At 39.3% G+C, this 17531-nt stretch overlaps 1 long non-coding RNA gene across 1 annotated transcript; it reads left to right on the top strand.

Moving 5' to 3' along the window:
- The first annotated feature begins 203 nt into the window (after positions 1-203).
- LOC117015415 (uncharacterized) lies at positions 204-14614 on the top strand. Its single transcript, XR_004421705.1, has 3 exons — positions 204-332; positions 13888-13976; positions 14378-14614. It is a non-coding gene; the product is annotated as an uncharacterized LOC117015415 (long non-coding RNA).
- Positions 14615-17531: the final 2917 nt, after the last annotated feature.

Below are 17531 nucleotides of genomic sequence, written 5' to 3'. Positions count from 1 at the left end.
CAGATGAAAGCTGATTTCAATGAACATTGTGTTTCAAAGCCTACTTCCTCTGGCTCTGTAAGAGCTGCAGGAGGAACATCCCACTTGCGTCTGCTGACACAAAAGAATGCTGTGGCTGGGAGATCTTATCAAGCCTTCCTGTGCCACAGTAACAGAGCTCCAGTTGTGTCTTATAAGAATTGCTCATTGTTTCATGGGGACGACTGGCTCCTTTTGGTGGGATCTGATGGCATCTCACCCAGTGGAGGTAGGCGGTGCTGGGAGGTCTGCCAGCCACGTGACTCAGCGTGCTGGCTTCAGGGAAGTCAGACAGAAGAGCAAACTTCACCCAGGTCTGTTGAATAGCTAAACATTTAAACTATTAAAACATGCATATGCTGTTTACTTACTAGTATCTTCAATTGTAAAAGTTAAGAACAAAAAATGGAAGTGATGGTCAAGGTTTCTCTTTTAGTAGAAGCTGTTTGTTCTCTTTTAATCAATTCACCTAACGTGGTTTGATTCTGATAAAATTGAAAGGAAGAAAGAATTGTTTGGAAAACAGAAATTTATTGATTTAAAAACCATCTCTGGAGAACTTAGTGCTGATAAATAAAATTTTAACATTTATGACATAAACCTGAAAAATATATACTTGTTTTATGAGGATGAACTTCAGGTTTAAAATCATCACATTCATATTTAAGAATGTAAGTTAATAGCATGGGATTAATTAAATTTAGCCACTTCTAAATAATGTCTCCTTTGTTTAGAAAGTTCATGGCTTCCCAGTTGGGCCTTTTCTAATAGGGAAAAATGATAGTTACCTGTTTAGCTATATGGAGAGTAGAATTAGGATTTTCTTCTCTTCCTCTTTCTAAAGGCTTGCTGCCGTAATTAGTACATATAAGAAATACGTAACTGGCAATAAGACATGCCAAGGAAAAAAGGTGACCATGAGTTTCCTAAAGGGACTATGCTTGCCGTTAACATTTTAAATCCCTTTCTCTTATATCTCCATGTAGTACTTTGGAGAATTAAAAACAAAACAAAACAAAAAAAGTTATTGCTTGTCCTCTCAGCGTTTATCAAGTGTTTTATCACACTTTTTATAAAATAAAGCCTTAGCCCGAAAGCTTTGTTTCCATGAGGGTGTCCATGCATGGGTGGAAAATTTCCATGATTCTTTCCATTCTGTTCTATGTTCCTCCCTCCTTTGTTCAGTTGTTCAGTGTCCCTGTCCGTTGTGATTCTAACACACTCAGTCACAAGGATCCACTTTATTGAGATTTTAAAGCTCCAAGGACAAAAAATGGTGACCAAAAAATCAGAATTATTTTGGGATAAGGCCAAATATTTGCCAAATGTCTGTAGAAGAGCAAATGTGACTCTTTTCTTACTTAGTCAATCCTTCAATTATATTTGTTAAGTGATTATTCAACCAATACTATGTTAAAGACACTATATATATATTCCTTCAATTCAGCAAATTAACTGAGATGACCAATTTTGTCACTAAAATGGTGATGTTATTTGTACACTTAAGTCTTGCTCCCACTTGTGGTCTTTCCCAACTCCTGTGTCTGAGGCAAGTGTTGACAGTTGTCATTCTGTGATGGGAATTTTTAGAAACACCAGTACTGTTGGGTGGACACATGTCTTCGTCAAGAAGTCATGAATCGGTTTGAGACAGGGAAGGGTCTATTTGAAAACCATCTTCCCCTTGGTCTCATTTGTACTTTCTCTTTCTTTAGCGGCTCTCTGTTGTGAATTCTGTCCTTTAAGTCACTGCAAAGCCTATCACGGGGCACACACTCACACGTACACACTCCATCCTTGCACAGAGCAATCGTCTTACCATTTTGTAAGAGAAACTCATAGATTCACATAGTAAGAGACAAAAGCTGATGTCAACACTCTCTATGACAATAGATTTCAGAGACTGAGCGCTGTCTACACAGGAACAGGCCCAAAGATTGGGATGTTCTCCTCCTTGGAGAGGAGGAGAACAGCCGTTTCTGAAACCACAACGGCCCTTCATTCACCGGCAACAGGAGGAGTAGCATTCTAGGTAGCCTGGAGAGCAAATTCAGAGGCTTTCTTTTCATTACAGCGCAAAAGCATATCACACTGCCTGCCGTTGGCCTGCAACACACTTTTTAATCTAAATTCTAATTTTTTGAAGACTAAACATTGAAAAAACAAAACTCTAAACAAATTTTAGTCTCTCTAGAAAAGCGACTGATAAATACACTCAAACTATAACTATATTTTCACACTGTTAAGCATTTATTTATTAAAAAATGATATACGTTTCTGGAAACAACTCTCTTTTGATAATGCCCCGAGGGCCAGAAGACACTAACCATAGTCTATGTGCTCAAGACCTTGTAGATAAAGAGAAATCATTTTGTCAGATGGATTCTTTGGGAAAGAAGATCATGCCAGGCTAGGCATCCACTGCTTTTTAAAAAAAAAAAAAAAAAAAAAAAAAAAAAAAAATTTGAATTCTCCACTCAAAAACAATCTACTATAAATTGTATCTATGGTGGCTTGGTAATGTGTCACCTTGGCTACGATGAGCTACATTTCCCCGAATTCCTGTCCCTGTATATTTCTGGTTAAGGTGGTCTATCAGAAAGATTCTTATGAGGTGTGGAGGGTAGACGCAAAGCAGCAGCCATATTTGAGCTCACACACACTGTGGCTTTTCTGCTGGTCCTGCCTCAAGGGTGAGAAGCACTGATTGGTCTTGCAACTCCTCCATCTCCCCCTGGCTCCTCTTTCAGCTTCTCTGATTCCTGTACCTGGTGAATGGGAAGTAGCGACTACCCTAGACACAGTGATAAGACATTGGCATGTCAGGGGGTGGGAAATAAATCTCATAAAAAATCAGGGACCCCAAACCTCAGTGACACGTCTAGGAGTCCCATCTCAGGAATGTTGAAGTACCCTTCCCAAGTCATTTACTGTGGGTCAAAAAAAGTGACCTGAAAAATCTAGCAATTATGAGTGCGGTCCAGAGTGAGAGAAAGCTCTATCAGAAGTCCAGACTACTATGCAAGCAGCTCTGCCGCTTGGACCATATAATCCAGAACATCCAATGGTGCTTGAAATGTCAGTGACAGAGATGCTTTTTTGAGCCTTCTTCAGGCTCCTATAGGAGGATCACTGTGTGGTTCCTTAGGATTTTGGAAGAAAGCCCTGTCATCCTTTGTGGATAACTATTCTTCTTTTAAGAAATAGCTTTTGTTTTGGTACTGGGTCTGAGTAGAAATTGAATGCTCGGCCATGAGTCACCAAGTTACCATGTAACCTGAGCTGCCTATTACTAGACATTATGTGTCATCTGACCCAGAGAGCCATGAAGTCGAGCATGCACAGAAGTACTACATTCTCAGATGGGAGTGGTATATGTGAAATTGGGCTTGAGCGGAATCTGAAGGCACAAGTATGTTGCATGAGCAAGGAGACCCTATGTTCATGGCTCCTACTCCTGACACACTGTATTCTCTCCTTTAACCAGCATCGATGGTGGCAGAGGATGTGGTTAGGAAAGAGACATTTGGAAACAGATGGGACCAAAGATTTTTCCTGTCTGGAGTCCCAGAAGTATGAGCTGCTGTCAAAAGCGAGAGGGCCCGTGTCAGCTGCTCTAATCCTGCATCTGCATTTGTTCTAACCACGTCCTCGTCCTTGTCTTCTGCCACCACTAACTGGCTGGTTCTGACAGGAGGCTGTTGGCTGGGTTGTCACAGGAGGAGCCGACAAGCACATTTCTGTGGCCAGTGCTGCCTCTCCAGCTCTGCAGTTTGCTCCGAGTCACTCAGGAGAATGCAGAGAGAAGCAAGGCCAAGACTCTTGTGGGCTTTCTTCTTTGCTGTTATCTTTCAGGGCTCTGTAATTCGAGCCAAATGACTGAGGTCCCCTAACAACACTGCTCAGCTGTGAATACCCCGCTTTCTTCCCCCAACACCTCTTTGAACCACTTGGTCCAAAAAAAAAGTCTTTTGATTTTTATGATCATGATACTAAAATAAAATTGCTTAAGGTCTGTGCCTGAATACTAAGCACTCAAATAATGTCAAAGGTGATCTTAAAAATCCAGCTATTGGATAAGCTGCCTTTTTCTTAAAAATAATGTAACCCGTCTCCTCCATTTTCTTTTGTATTTGACTTTCAACTGCCAAGCCCAGGAACAGCATGCAGTTTACTTGTGGTCATGTGTTACATGATACTTTGGTCCTTTACAACTTGCACAGAGATTTTACACAAAAATTATCTCAGTGAGTCCTCAGATAACCCTGTGAGGTGAGTGAGGTTGACGGATACTCTTAACACCACTTCTCATAGGAGGAAAAAGAGAAAATCAGTTATGTAACATGGCCAAGATCATTCTGTACTTCAGAGGTGGAACTACATTCCAACAGAGGCATCTATCTAGAAGCTTGGGGGGGGGGGGACAGGGGGGAGGGGCGGGGAGGTGTTTTGTTTTGTTTTGTTTTTTCAATCTGGTTCATCACACCAAGCCATCTTTATGAAGGAAAGGTGCATACCTCTTCCTAATTCAACGTTCAGGCTAAATACCTGCAAAATTATAGCCACAGTTTGTGGTCTCAGTAGTTGTGCTTGCTAAGTGACAACTTTTTCCACAGTTCCATATTTTTATTTCCCTACCACTATTCTCATTTTCTTCCCTCCCAGCATCCCCTATTTAATATTTATAAAAGTAATAATATCTGCATCTCCCTTGTTTCCTCTCTTCCCCCTTTCTCCCACTATGCGGCTTTCTTCCTCCTTTTTTTCTCCCCATTTCTCTCTCTTCTCTCTCTCTCCCCCCTCCCTCCCTCCCTCCTCTCTTTGTTCTTGCTCTTCAGGTGCTGAAAATATCGCATGACTGGGACATAAGAGAACTAACCTTGAATTATTACAATTTCTTATAACCTCTATGTATCTGTTAATTTGCAAAATTGTTTTTTCCTAGAATAATAATTTTTCTGTAGGAGCGAAGAATAGAAAAGGGAAAATGTGATCTTTGTTCTAATTGAAAAATGTGTATGGTTAAAAAACAGTTGAGAGAGACCTAATTATTAGGTTTTCTTATTTTAAGTTACTGATGAAATGGTCAAACTCAGATCTGCCTTCTGTCTTTAAGTCAAATATTTAGTGGTTTTATTTTATAGTGGTTTCCATTAGCTTCACCAATAAACCATTTTTAATAAGAAATGCCAAGACAAGTTATCCAATATTTAGGAAAGAAAGAACTCTTCACAGTTATTAATACCTGGTAATTTCTCACATTGATGGCATTTTTTTTCAAAACTCAAATCTAACAGTCAACAAAACAACAAAGAAGAAAAAGAGATGGTCACTCTAGCCCTAGTTTTCTGGTTTTCTTTACCAGGCTAAGAGATAACAGGTGACAGGCTGTTAAGTATTGATGAGAAATGAGCTGCATTTAGATCCTGGCTACACAGATTTTTCCCAGGATGAAGCCCTTATTTAGCTACACCTATAATTTATAGACGTGTATGCTCTGAACACAGCTGCATAATTAGAAATCATCATTAATCACTTCTACTTCTGTGTTTCGATCACCAACAAAATTATAGCAACCTATATTTTTAGTAAACTTTAATTGCAAGTTTAATTTGATATTTACTTATCACTTTAAGAAGCAGTTTGCTGAACTGATTATACAAATCTAAAATGATGTTTCTGAAGACAGAAATAAAACTTCTCATCAGGAATAAATAGGATTTGCAAAAGAAGCAAATCCTCATGGCAAAAATAAATAAATAAATAAATAAATAAATAAATACATAAATAAATAAATAAATAAATATCAGACTTCCAGGCTTCTTCCAGGCCTTTAATATGAAAATGAGTATTCATGTGGAATGACTTTAGATATTACTGAAAAATGCATATCAAAGAACAGATAAATAATTTATGGAACTCATTGCTTTAAGGTAAGCAGAGACGATTAAAGATGAGTTTTTGCAACTCAGGTTGTTCTCATGAGGCAAACATACGCTAATTATTCAGAATTGAAACCTGACCATGAAATATACAACAAAAAGGAAAAGAAACTTTAAGAAATGTTTGAGAGTAAGATGTTCCACCCCTCAGAAATATTTACTTGTTTCTTTCTGTAGGAAGAGAGCAGGTGCCTGTTTATACTCTTGAAAACTGCATTGGATAGTGAGACTTGAACAGTTGAGGTTTTCACATGGGACTGTATTGGATATTTCTATGGTTTCCAAGCTTTCTCAGGGGAGATGGATGAATGGATGTGTCAGCCAGAGTTGAGAAACGTCCTCCCAATCAGACTCAGGGAATGAAGGGGACAGTGGATTATTTCACCTATCAAACAGAGCCACAAATATACTCAAGAGCAAAAGCCTAACAACCATCATTTATAACATAAAATTATCATTGTCAGAGTTACATTATGTCCAGAAGAACTGGATTATAAAAACCAAGTGTCACGCAGGGTGTCACACGGGGCTTCCAGTCCCGCTCCCCTCATAAGAACGCAGGATATGGTGAGGCCAAAAAGGAAAACCCACGGAGCCATAGATAGGGGAGTCATACCACTATAGTCTCACTGGCGGCTGGGTTGGAGACACAGGAGACAGGAGCCACACGATCCGCAACCCGCCGTCCACTTGTCTCTGCAACCAACCTCACTTGCTAGCTGCAATCCGCCTCTCTGCAATCCACTCTTGCTAGCTCAGCCATCATCTCCTTGCTAGCCCCCATTTTTGCTAGTGTAGCCACAGCAGTTAAAATGGTGGCCAATGGCTCACTGGTTACAGCTGACGGCCAACTAGCCACAGCTCATGGCCATCCAATCACAGTTGATGGTCATTTACTACCTGAGCCAGCATCTTTCCACGTGAGGCCGAGAGCCTGGAAACTGCACTCCTGGCTTTGTCCCCACACCAAGTCACATGTTGTCAGCAGCCTGAGGTATGCAAAGAAATTCTCCCATGAAGGCCCTTGCAAAAAATGTCCTGAAATGGAATCTGAGACTTGTTAGTACAAAAGTGTCTCGACTGTTCTTAACTGGCGGGAAGAGAACACGGAGCTCTAAAGTAGCGAGAGTCCTTCAGTCACATGCAGGAACTGGTGATTTAAAAAAAACAAACAAAAAACAAAACACCAAAAAGAGTACAGGTAAATGCCATAACAAATCAAGTTGAACGTGATAAGCCAAATTCCCTCCTCACTCCTATGAGAACAAGGTGTTCCTAGGAGAAATAATGCTGGACTTTTTTTTTTTTTAATGGAGAATGTTATCTTTTATTAAAACTCGTATCAAAAACAAAATGAACAAAACAACAACAAAACAAAAACTCAAACAAGAAAAGGATCTTGGAGCAAAGTATTTGGTATCAGACAACAGTCACAAAATGTTTTGTGAACTCTCTCTGTTTAGATAGGAAGGTTTTTGTTTTTGTTTTTGTTTTTTGTTTTTTTTATTAGTTTTAGGTGCACAAGACAAAGTAATACTTAGACGTTTATCATTTCTATCCCTCACACTGTGTGAACCCCCTCCCCCCATCCACTCTCTCTCTGACATCGCACCGAGCCATCCCATTTCCACTGTCTCCACTCCCAATGCTGTACTCCGCCTCTTGTAAGTGTATACATACATATATATACATATATATATATATAATATTATAGTTGGCATTCATTATTGTTCAGCTTCAGGTGTACAGTGCAGTGATCAGGCATCTACATCTTCCCTGAGGTGGTTGAACTTTTTAAATGTTCTACAAAGAGCAATGCATTCTTCTCTAGTATCTTATTTCCTGTTGTCGTTTTGTTTTGTTTTCACTTTAATGTCTTCTTTGGAAGAGATCATTTTCTCCAATTTAAAAAGAAAGAGAAATGGCCCTCATATGTAGAATGGATGAGATAGCATATAATACCTTATAAACGAATTAACTATTAGCTACATGCAGCAACAACGGCATGAATCTAAAAAACGTGATATTGAGCCAAAACAAGTCATCGAAGAATATATATAATATGATTCCATCTATACAAAGGTCAAAACTAGGTCAAAAATAAATCATATATTTAGAGGAATCCCTACGTAGATGGTAAGACTGTCAAAAGTAGCAAGGAACGACTAACAAAATTCAGGATTATTGTTTCTTGGAATGAGACAGTAAGAAAGCGGGACATGTGATCAAGAAGGCCATAGTGGTAGAGGCAATAGAACATAGTGACGATGTTCTATTATTACTTACTTGGTGGTGAGTGCCTGAATGTCCATCTTAATATTATTCTTTAAACTGACTATAAATGTTACCATATATTCCTGTAAATATATGCCTTACAGATTTGATTTTTTTTTCCAAAAGAGACAGGTCAAATTTTTTTTGTTACAATTTATTGGGGGTGGGTGCATTTTTATCATTTCATTTTCTTTCTTGAAATCCTAACCTTCCTATCTTCTGACAGTGAACTTCACCCAGAGATACCTGTGAAGAAACTAAAGATGCAGAGTTTCCAGACTCGAAAACAGGGTTGCCACAGAGCAAAAATAAATAAATAAGAAAATACAATAAAAACAGGAAAAAAACAAAACAAAAAAAAAAACCTGGTTGAATTATTTTTAAGTTGGCATCCACAAATAGCCTGCCACGGCCTGACAGTCAAGGCATTTTACAAGCTGAACCCAAACATAGTTCCCAGAACTTCCCTTGTGGGGCTCTTCCCTAGTTAAATGATTCCCTGGGCTAGCCTTACATTTTCCACCTTTGTGCTTTGATTATCTCACTCTCGTTACCTGTGTTTCTCACCCTCTTGATGACTGACCATCATAATTTGACCTCTCCTGGGAAACCACTGTGATAACCCCTTAGCTTGGTCTGAGGTGCTCTGTCCTTTTCCCGAACTCTTTAACAACTGCCTATTTCATTCTTCTAGCAGTTAACCTTCTGTGCCTGGTTAACACCTCTATCTTCACCAACCATTTTCCTTTTCCTCCTAGGCACAAATCTGGACTGTACTCCCTCTCCTTCCTTTTGAATAGCTGTAGCCACATAATTGTGTTCTGCCCAAAGGAATACAGACAGCAAGTGAAACTTCTCCAGGCCTGGTTCTGACACCTCCCACAAAATCCTCCACACCCTCGATCTTCTCATATCAGCAGTTGCTTACAGGGGACCTAGTGAAGCACTTTAAGGCCTGAGAGAATTGCAGACTCATATCAGGCTTCAGCAAACTTTTTCTGGTAAGGGTAAGGTAATAAATATTTTAGGGCTTTGCAGGTACATACTGTCTGCTGCTGCTGCTACTGCTGCTTCTACAATCCTTTAAAAACGTGACAATCTTTTTTAGCTCCCAGAATTGGTCTGCATTTGACCTGCAGGCTGGAGTTTGCTGACTGCTCCACAAGGTGGAAACATCTTGGATTGCCGCTCCCATCCCCACCCCTATCTCTACAACTGACTCACTTGGCTTCTGATGGGAACAATACTTCTTACTGTGTTTAGCTTTCTCTGAACTATGGCTATAGTACTTTCTGTGGTCCCATGCAGTAAAGAGAGAAGAAACTATCTGGTGAATTTGAACCAACTAGAGTTCCAATTTCAATAAGTTGGGGCCCATTCACCCCAATTAGTCTTCTTTACTAAAACGTTGCATACACTAAAAACATCCTATTTGTTTACTCTATTTTGTCTAGGAAACCATCATGATCCAACCCATATGCCTAAGCCAGAGCAGCCTACTTTAAAATCATAGCTTTAAAATCAGCAGAATGCATTCTTAAGTGGGAGGGAGAATCAAGAGGAGAATCTAGAACAAATAAAAAAGATGTACGCCTGACCACATACATTGAATCTGTAAAGCATATGGAATCTTCAGGTGTATCTGACTCATAATACCTTTTTCCTAGGAACTGCATGCAACCTCCCTTGTGCACTTTTCTGACATAACCCACACCTGTGAAGCTTCTTTTTTTATATTCTCAGTCAGTCTCTACTGATGCATAGAACTCACTGGAACCAACATGCCCAAGCAGCCTTGGTAGCAAGTCAGAGTGGCATAATGAAAGGTTTTAGGAGGAAAACGCCCCACCACAGCCTGGTTCACTCAAACACCTTGCCAGGAAGACTGAGTTCTCATGTGAACAAAGTTTTTTTTCACCTGTATCAACAAGTTGCCTGCCTTTCCCCTCCCACCCCACCCCCCAAAAAAACCCCAGAATATTGCATTTATTTGACACTTAGCAAGTTGCTGTTTCCTTTCCTATGTTGACATTTGTTTTGTTCCTTGAAGACGCAAACTACCTCAAGGGCAAGTTTTTTGTTTTTCTATTTTTTTTCCTACAACACTGAATCTTCACTTATTTATTCATGTTCAAAAGGTGTGAGGCACAAAACAACCACCAATATCAAGCAAAATGCTAACAGACACCTGTGACTGTTTTGTAATGCACTTCTAGAACCAAAGGAATGAGGTGATGTCATGCAGGGTGTCATGTGGGGTCTCTGGTCCTGCTCCCCGCATAAGAACGCAGGATATGGTGAGGCCAAAAAGGAACACCCATAGGTAGGGGAGTCATACCACTATATTCTCGCTGGCAGCTGGGTTCCAGACACAGACAGCAGGAGCCACAGAATCCGCAATCCACACTCCGCCACACTCCGCGCTTGCCAGCCACCGTCTTCTTGCTAGCCCCCATTTTTTTGCTAGCGTACCCACAGCAGTCATATCAGTGGCCAATGGCTCACTGGTCACAGCTGACAGCCAACTAGCCACAGCTGATGGCCATCCAATCACAGGTGATGGCCATCTACTACCCGAGCCAGCACCCTTCCACGTGACGGCGAGAACCTGGAAACTGCACTCCTGGTTCTGTCCCCACAGGTGCGTTTTGACTATGATATAAAAGGTAGAAAAGAAAAGCAATATCTTTCCTACAGTGGGTTTAGAAAAAGGGTCAAAGCCTCCCCTCACCTTCCTATCTCTGAAATCATATTCATGCACATATAGCTTCACTGGAGTAGACCATCAACTAGACCTTATTTCTCAGCAACCCCAGACAGTGCACTCTGATGGCTTATTTATATGTGAGCATAGACCTTACCAGCCTCTGTTAATTATCTGGTGAGCTAGTATGAATCAAGTATTCATATAGCTGATTTGTGAAGTCTTCCAGGGAACCAGCATTTCACTCAGACCTCTGAAAATTGTCATTGTGGGCCTTTAAGAAGTAACAGAAACCCCAGCTGAATAAAAACTCACTTCCTTTATGGCTGCCCTGGTAGGTGGTACTTACTAGCTTCAATCTTCATACTGCGTGTCCCCTGGGCTAGGACACTGAATGCCCCACACCTGAGTCTGTTGCCTCTAGGAACCACAGGTGGGATGGCGGAGGGTGGGAGGAGAGTGAGGACAGGCTTTCACCATCCCATAGATGAATGCATGCTGGTCTAGTTTGTTCAGGCTAATCTAGAAGGACCCAGAGGGATACAGTAAATTGACTCTGCTTCATCTCCTAATGCCTTTCTTTTTATGCAATTATTTGAAATATACACAATGGAAAAGAGCTGCTCTCTTAAAAGTTTCTTGAACTGTTTATTTCATAGGAAGGTTTTCGCTTATTTGATTAATTTTTTTGCCATTTATAACCTGATCTTTTCCTCTCAAAATGAATGAAAAGATGAGCAGTTTTAAATTTTGAGTATCTTAAGAGAGGCCTTGACCCTTGTTAAACTTTTTTGAGAAAATTCATAGGAAGTTACTGTGAAGTGATCACATTCTTAGAAAGCTCCTTATTCAAGACTTAATGGGTCAGTTCTGAGGTTATTCTGGGACCTGGGTGCATTTGTTCTCTCACTGAATCATAGATTCTGACATGTTATTTTACAAGTTCTGGGTCTTTTTCTAAAAATTGATAGGCATATGGAAAAATTAATAATTCAGTGAGTAAAATATGCTTATGTCTGCAAGCAACAGAGATGAGAAAAGATGCCCTATTTTTTTTTTTTTTTTTTTTTTGAATCTTCCTAAGAGCATTAAAAATACAAACCCAATTTGACATAGGAAAGGTACAAAATATTTTGGCCCTTACATCTTCTCTGCAGTTTTCCATTGTCATACAATGTTTTCATTTTCCTTGAGCTGAAATAACTTAGAACCAGCTTTAGATCACAATAGCCTATGCTGCAGAAACTGTAGAAGTAAAAAAGGGAAGTGTGTTCTTAGAAAAATGTGGCTTCTGTGAAACATAGCTATATTTCATCAAAATGGCTATTTTTACATTATTTCTGTCTAGTTTAAAGATAAATTTGAGAATGACTATCTTATGATACCAATGTCTTTCTTGAATGCACAGATGCAAATCAATTCTGATATCTTTTAAGGAGATATGAATAGGACTTACCTATTCAATAATAATTTCTCTATTTTTTATAATTCTTTGCAATAATATTTCAGTCGTATTTGAAAAGTAGCTGTCAAACTATAAAAATAGCCTCAGAATCCATAAAAATAATATGCTGTCTTCAAACTAAAAATAAATATTCCTTGTTTAGAGCATGAAAAGTCCCACTCCTTGGGTTGCTATTGCATCTGTCCACATGACTTTACAAACACTTACCTACCAGAAGCCCAAGCTTAGGTGGATAATTTGTGAAGTAATACATAAATTCATGGAAAGAAAGGAAATACCGTGAGCAGTATAACAGGCTCTTTCCCCCTGGCAGCCTTGGCTTCCTTTGCCTGGAGTTCTCTTCTCTCCATCTTTGTATGGCTGCCTCCTTCTTGTCTTAGGATCTCAGTTTAAAAGTCACCCTAGAGCAGGGGTGTCCAAACTTTTTTCAACGGTTTTCACCAAGGGCCATATGCGGTAAAATACACAAACAGCCGGGCCACTCACTCGAGGTGAAGTACGTATTGCCTCACCTGGTTTATTTAAGTAAACTAAATATATTTGTGGAATTTGCTGCGGGCCAATTAACAATGGATTGTGGGCCGCAGTTGGCCCGCGGGCCGCAGTTTGGACACCCCTGCCCTAGAGTGATCATTCTCACCATCCAAGCTAGCAGGTGCCGGTTATATAACTGTCTATGTAGCAGTTATCACTACCTGATATTCTTGGGTTTTGTTTGTTTAATGTCGATCTCCTTGCCCTTGGAGAACATAGACTTTGTCTTACTCGTGCTGTAATCTCAGCAAGTAGAACATCTGCCCTAGTAGGTGTTATGTGTTGAAATGTGTCCCCCAAAAAGGTATGTTGACATCCTAACCCTCAACACCTCAGAATGATTACATTTGGCATGCAGTCCTTACAAATATAATTAGTTAAGATGAGGCCATATGGAGTAGGGTAGGCCCTTAACCCTAAAAGATGACTGTGCTATACGAAGAGAGAGACGCACAGAGAGACAACTTGATATAAAGACACAGACACATGGAGAAGATGATTAGGTAAAGTCAAAGGCAGAGATTGGAGTTACGCTGCTATAAACCAAGGATTGCCTGGAAAAGGCAAGAAAGGATGGTCCGCTAGAGGATTGGAGAGAGCATGGTCCTGCTAACATCTCAATCCTCATTTCAAATGCTAAGGGCTGACACTTCACTCCCTCATCCAGTGGCCAAATATACACCTTAAAAATGAAACTAAAGAAAAACAGATCTTTTGCAATAAAAACCTGCTGTATAGCCAATGGGTTGAAACATATCATTCTAAAGCAGTTCTCTAGTTTGGCTTGAAATAATGTTTTTATAGTTTCATCAGAACTAAATACTTATAGGAAGGGAGATTTTTGCCATAAATTTGTGCTCCTTGTTACTGTAAATTTGTAAGTTTCAGCTTGCGTCATTTAAAAAATTTAAAATGCATTATATGTATTGTTTCCTTTTTTGCAACAATAGGAGCAACCTTTGGGGGCACTGGATGGAATCTGATAGTTGAACTGAAGCTAACTTCACTTTTTAAGTGGAAATTTTCATGACACTTCCAGGTAGGCAAACGCAAAGGGTAAATCGGTGTCAAAATGATGAAGAAAATATTCTGCGTTATAAAGTCCCAAAGTCTGCATGACCAAAGTGCTGATAACTCAGAAACACAAATTTGAAATTTATTCACTGTTTAAATTGATTTTTAGTGATTGCTTTTTTACAAATCTAAAATCACTTGAAAACCAATGATATATGTGTATATATGTACAGATGTGTGTGTGTGTAAAATCATTAGCATTTAGGAACTCAATTATTTTATTATGAGAGCCTTTGTAAAGCTACTATAACAAGTCCTTTCATTTATAGCGAACATCTCCTCATAAAGCAGTGGTAAGCATCTTTTTTTGTTCCTTGCTACTATAAGAGCAATTTCTTTAGTAGGTATATTGTCCTGTCATTGCAGTTTTCTCTCTGTGTCATCCGAAGACAATGCAAAAAAATACGCACAAAGAAGCAAGTGGATATACTGACAACAAAGAACAAACTTCGTGGGGGTCATGAGCGGGGTCTGAGAGTGTTTCCTGTCTCATGGGAAGCGTTTACATCATGACTTGTCGTCTATACTGTCTAGCCTAGTGTCTCCGAACTTCCTGGAATAAAACCAAACTAAGCAAAACAATAAAAATGACATTTTTTTGTGTTTTGGAATTCCAAACTCTTATTACTGGAATGCTAAATCTTTCAACCCTACTGACTATTGTGCTTTTAAAAATTAACAGGTTTTTTTGGTTTGTTTTTTTTTAGTGTAATGCTCCTATATATGCCCTATTATGGCAACAATTTATTTTAAACGTTATTTTGAAACTTTGCTAATCCTTGCACCAAAAACAAAATATTGGCTTATTATTCAAATTAACTTTTGTTTTTACTTCTGTAAATGGCTTGAGCAAAACTCATTGTATCTCAAATACTACTTGGGTTTTAGATGTAGGCAAATGATGGGGAAGTAAATAAAAATAAAAACAATCCTTAGTTTATTTTGTGAATTTATCATTCTTGCCCTCTACATGTGCTTGTTGGTCCAGTGGTTTCCAAATCTGATACATTAGTTTTAACTTTGCCTTTATAAGAAACCATCCCATATATTTTATCAGCAATACTACCATCAACTGCCTCACCATCACCACTTTTCAATTTGTAGAAAATCCAGCATTATCTGCCAGGTTGGCAACATGTCAAAAGAGCATCGACTGTTTTAATGAGAATAACTTGTTCAGTTGTAGATGAGTTTTAGGAACTCAAGTCAGGTCTGGGACAAGCTTTTGTGTTATAAGCTTCCACTCTGCATAGATTAATAGAATGGTATCTGTACAGAGGTCTGAAAAAAATCCACAAAAACTCTGCTTCTCAAACCAAGTCGAGAGTGCTGTTTTGAGGGTGCCCCTGGGTTCTTGCAGTTATGAATGAGGTATGTAAAGGGACCCACAGAAACTGCAGGATGGGGTGAGGTGAGTGTGTGTGCAATGGAGAGAGGTTCAGCTGGTAAATAATTTAACGTCTATTTTTAAAATATGAAAACAAACTCAGATTATGGAAGCAAATGCAAAATTTTCCTAAAATTTTAGGACAAAATATTTTAAAGTTATTTTTTGTTTGGAGCAAGCATTCTTAGAGAGTACAAATTCATGCCGCCTAGGAGAAACATTTCAGATTTACCTAATCCAACGTCTTTATTATACTGGTAAGAAAATAAAAGTGATTTATCAAGCCACTGGAATCCAGATTTTCTGGCTTCCAGGTTTCATCTGATTCATGGCTCGTTAAGGAAAGAGGAAATGCAGAATTAACATCTATTGAATTTCATCCATTGGCTAGACTAGGTGATAGCTGCCAGTCAGGGTCACCTCACAGCAGTGGTGAAGAGCTAGGCTCCAGTCAGACTTCCGCAGCGGCAAATTGGTTCCACCTCTTATTACCTATGTGACCTTGGACAGGTCACTCAAGTTCTGTGATCCCTAGTTCTTTCACACATAAAATGAGGATCGTAAATGAACCTTCATCACCGACAAGGATTCAATGAGATAATCCTCACAAAAGATTTAACAGTACGTGGCACATAAATGTTGGCTCAATGAAGATTGAATTTTAAAAAAGAGAGAAATAAACCTTTGCCTGTCATAGGGGTGAGGAGGATGAAGTGGGAGTAGATTTTATGCATATTTTACAAGTGAGAAAAATTAGGGTTGAGTAAAATTCAGTCACTTGCAAACAAATTGCAAAACCAGAATGTGAAGCTGTATTTATTTGAACCCAAAGTTCAGGTTGTGTCTGGTACACCACAATGCTTTTTTTTATAAGAGGAGCAAGAGCTGAAAAGAGCCGTATACTTTGAGACCATCCACTTTGAGAGCTGGCTGCTGTGTTCATGCTGAGTTCTGAAAGCCTTCTGGCAACTTCCCAGCAATTCTAGAAATCTGTGAAGCTCTGAACAGGGTGCGCAGGTGGCAGAAGCCAATGAGAATATTCAAGTGATAGTGCAAAATATCACTGTAGGTTGAAGTCTGGAATGTAACCTTGGCTCCCTTTCGCTAATTACCAGCTAGTTCTCAAGGACAGAGGCTTGTCCTTTCTTTCTGCAGAACTGACTCATCCCATGCCCAAAACTGTAAGACCTCACTCTGTGTAAGCTCTGCCAACACAATGTCCTTGGGCAGGTCACTCGCCTCTTCAAGGCTGGATTAGGACAGATCCTCAGGCTACATACACCCTTGACCATCTAACTCAGATTTTTATAGAGTGAGACCCTGCAATATCGACTTTTGATATAAACTTTTCACTGAAGTAAAGCTTACCTCAGGAAAAAAGCATACAAATTACGTAAGTGTACAGTTAATTTTTACAAAGTGAACAGTCTCTGATCAGGTAATAGAGCAATCCAGTCCAGAAGACATCCCTCTGTGCCCCCTGCTGTCACCCACCACTCTCCAAAGATAACCACTATATTCTGACTTCTGAATCTTAGCTTACTTGTGCTATTTTTGCATTTTATATAGATAGAATCACATAGTGTGCATTCTTTGGCATCTGGCTTCTCTTACTCAACGGTATGTTTGTGAAATTCATCCTTGTTCTTGCATGTAGTTATAGTTTGTTCATATTCATTGCTATGTAGTAGGGGATCCACCTCCTGGTTTGTGAATGAAGTTTTATTGAAACACTAAAGTCAAGATAATTGTTTTCTGTGTTTTCTACGGCAGCTTTCACACTACTATGGCAGAGTTTAGTTGCAACAGCAACTGTAGAGCTGCCAAAGCTGACAATATTTACTATCTGACACTTAACAGAAAAAAGTTTCCTGACCCCTGCTCTATAGTATCCAATCACAAGTATACCAACTTTTCTTTATCCATTCTCCTGTTGATGGACCTTTGAATTGTTTCTAGTTTTGAGTTATTACAAATAGTGCTGCTGTGAACATGCTTATACTTGTCTCTTGGAGACATCTTTGCACATTTCTATTGGGTGTATGGCATATATATACATATATATATATATATATGTGTGTGTGTGTGTTTGTATATATATATATGAAATCTCTGACTGATTCTAATGTAAGG

The sequence above is a fragment of the Rhinolophus ferrumequinum genome, chromosome 3 (assembly GCF_004115265.2).
Source record: "Rhinolophus ferrumequinum isolate MPI-CBG mRhiFer1 chromosome 3, mRhiFer1_v1.p, whole genome shotgun sequence".
Lineage (NCBI taxonomy): Eukaryota > Metazoa > Chordata > Mammalia > Chiroptera > Rhinolophidae > Rhinolophus > Rhinolophus ferrumequinum.
Note: the sequence above shows the minus strand (reverse complement) of the source record. Positions and strands in the feature narration are given on the sequence as shown.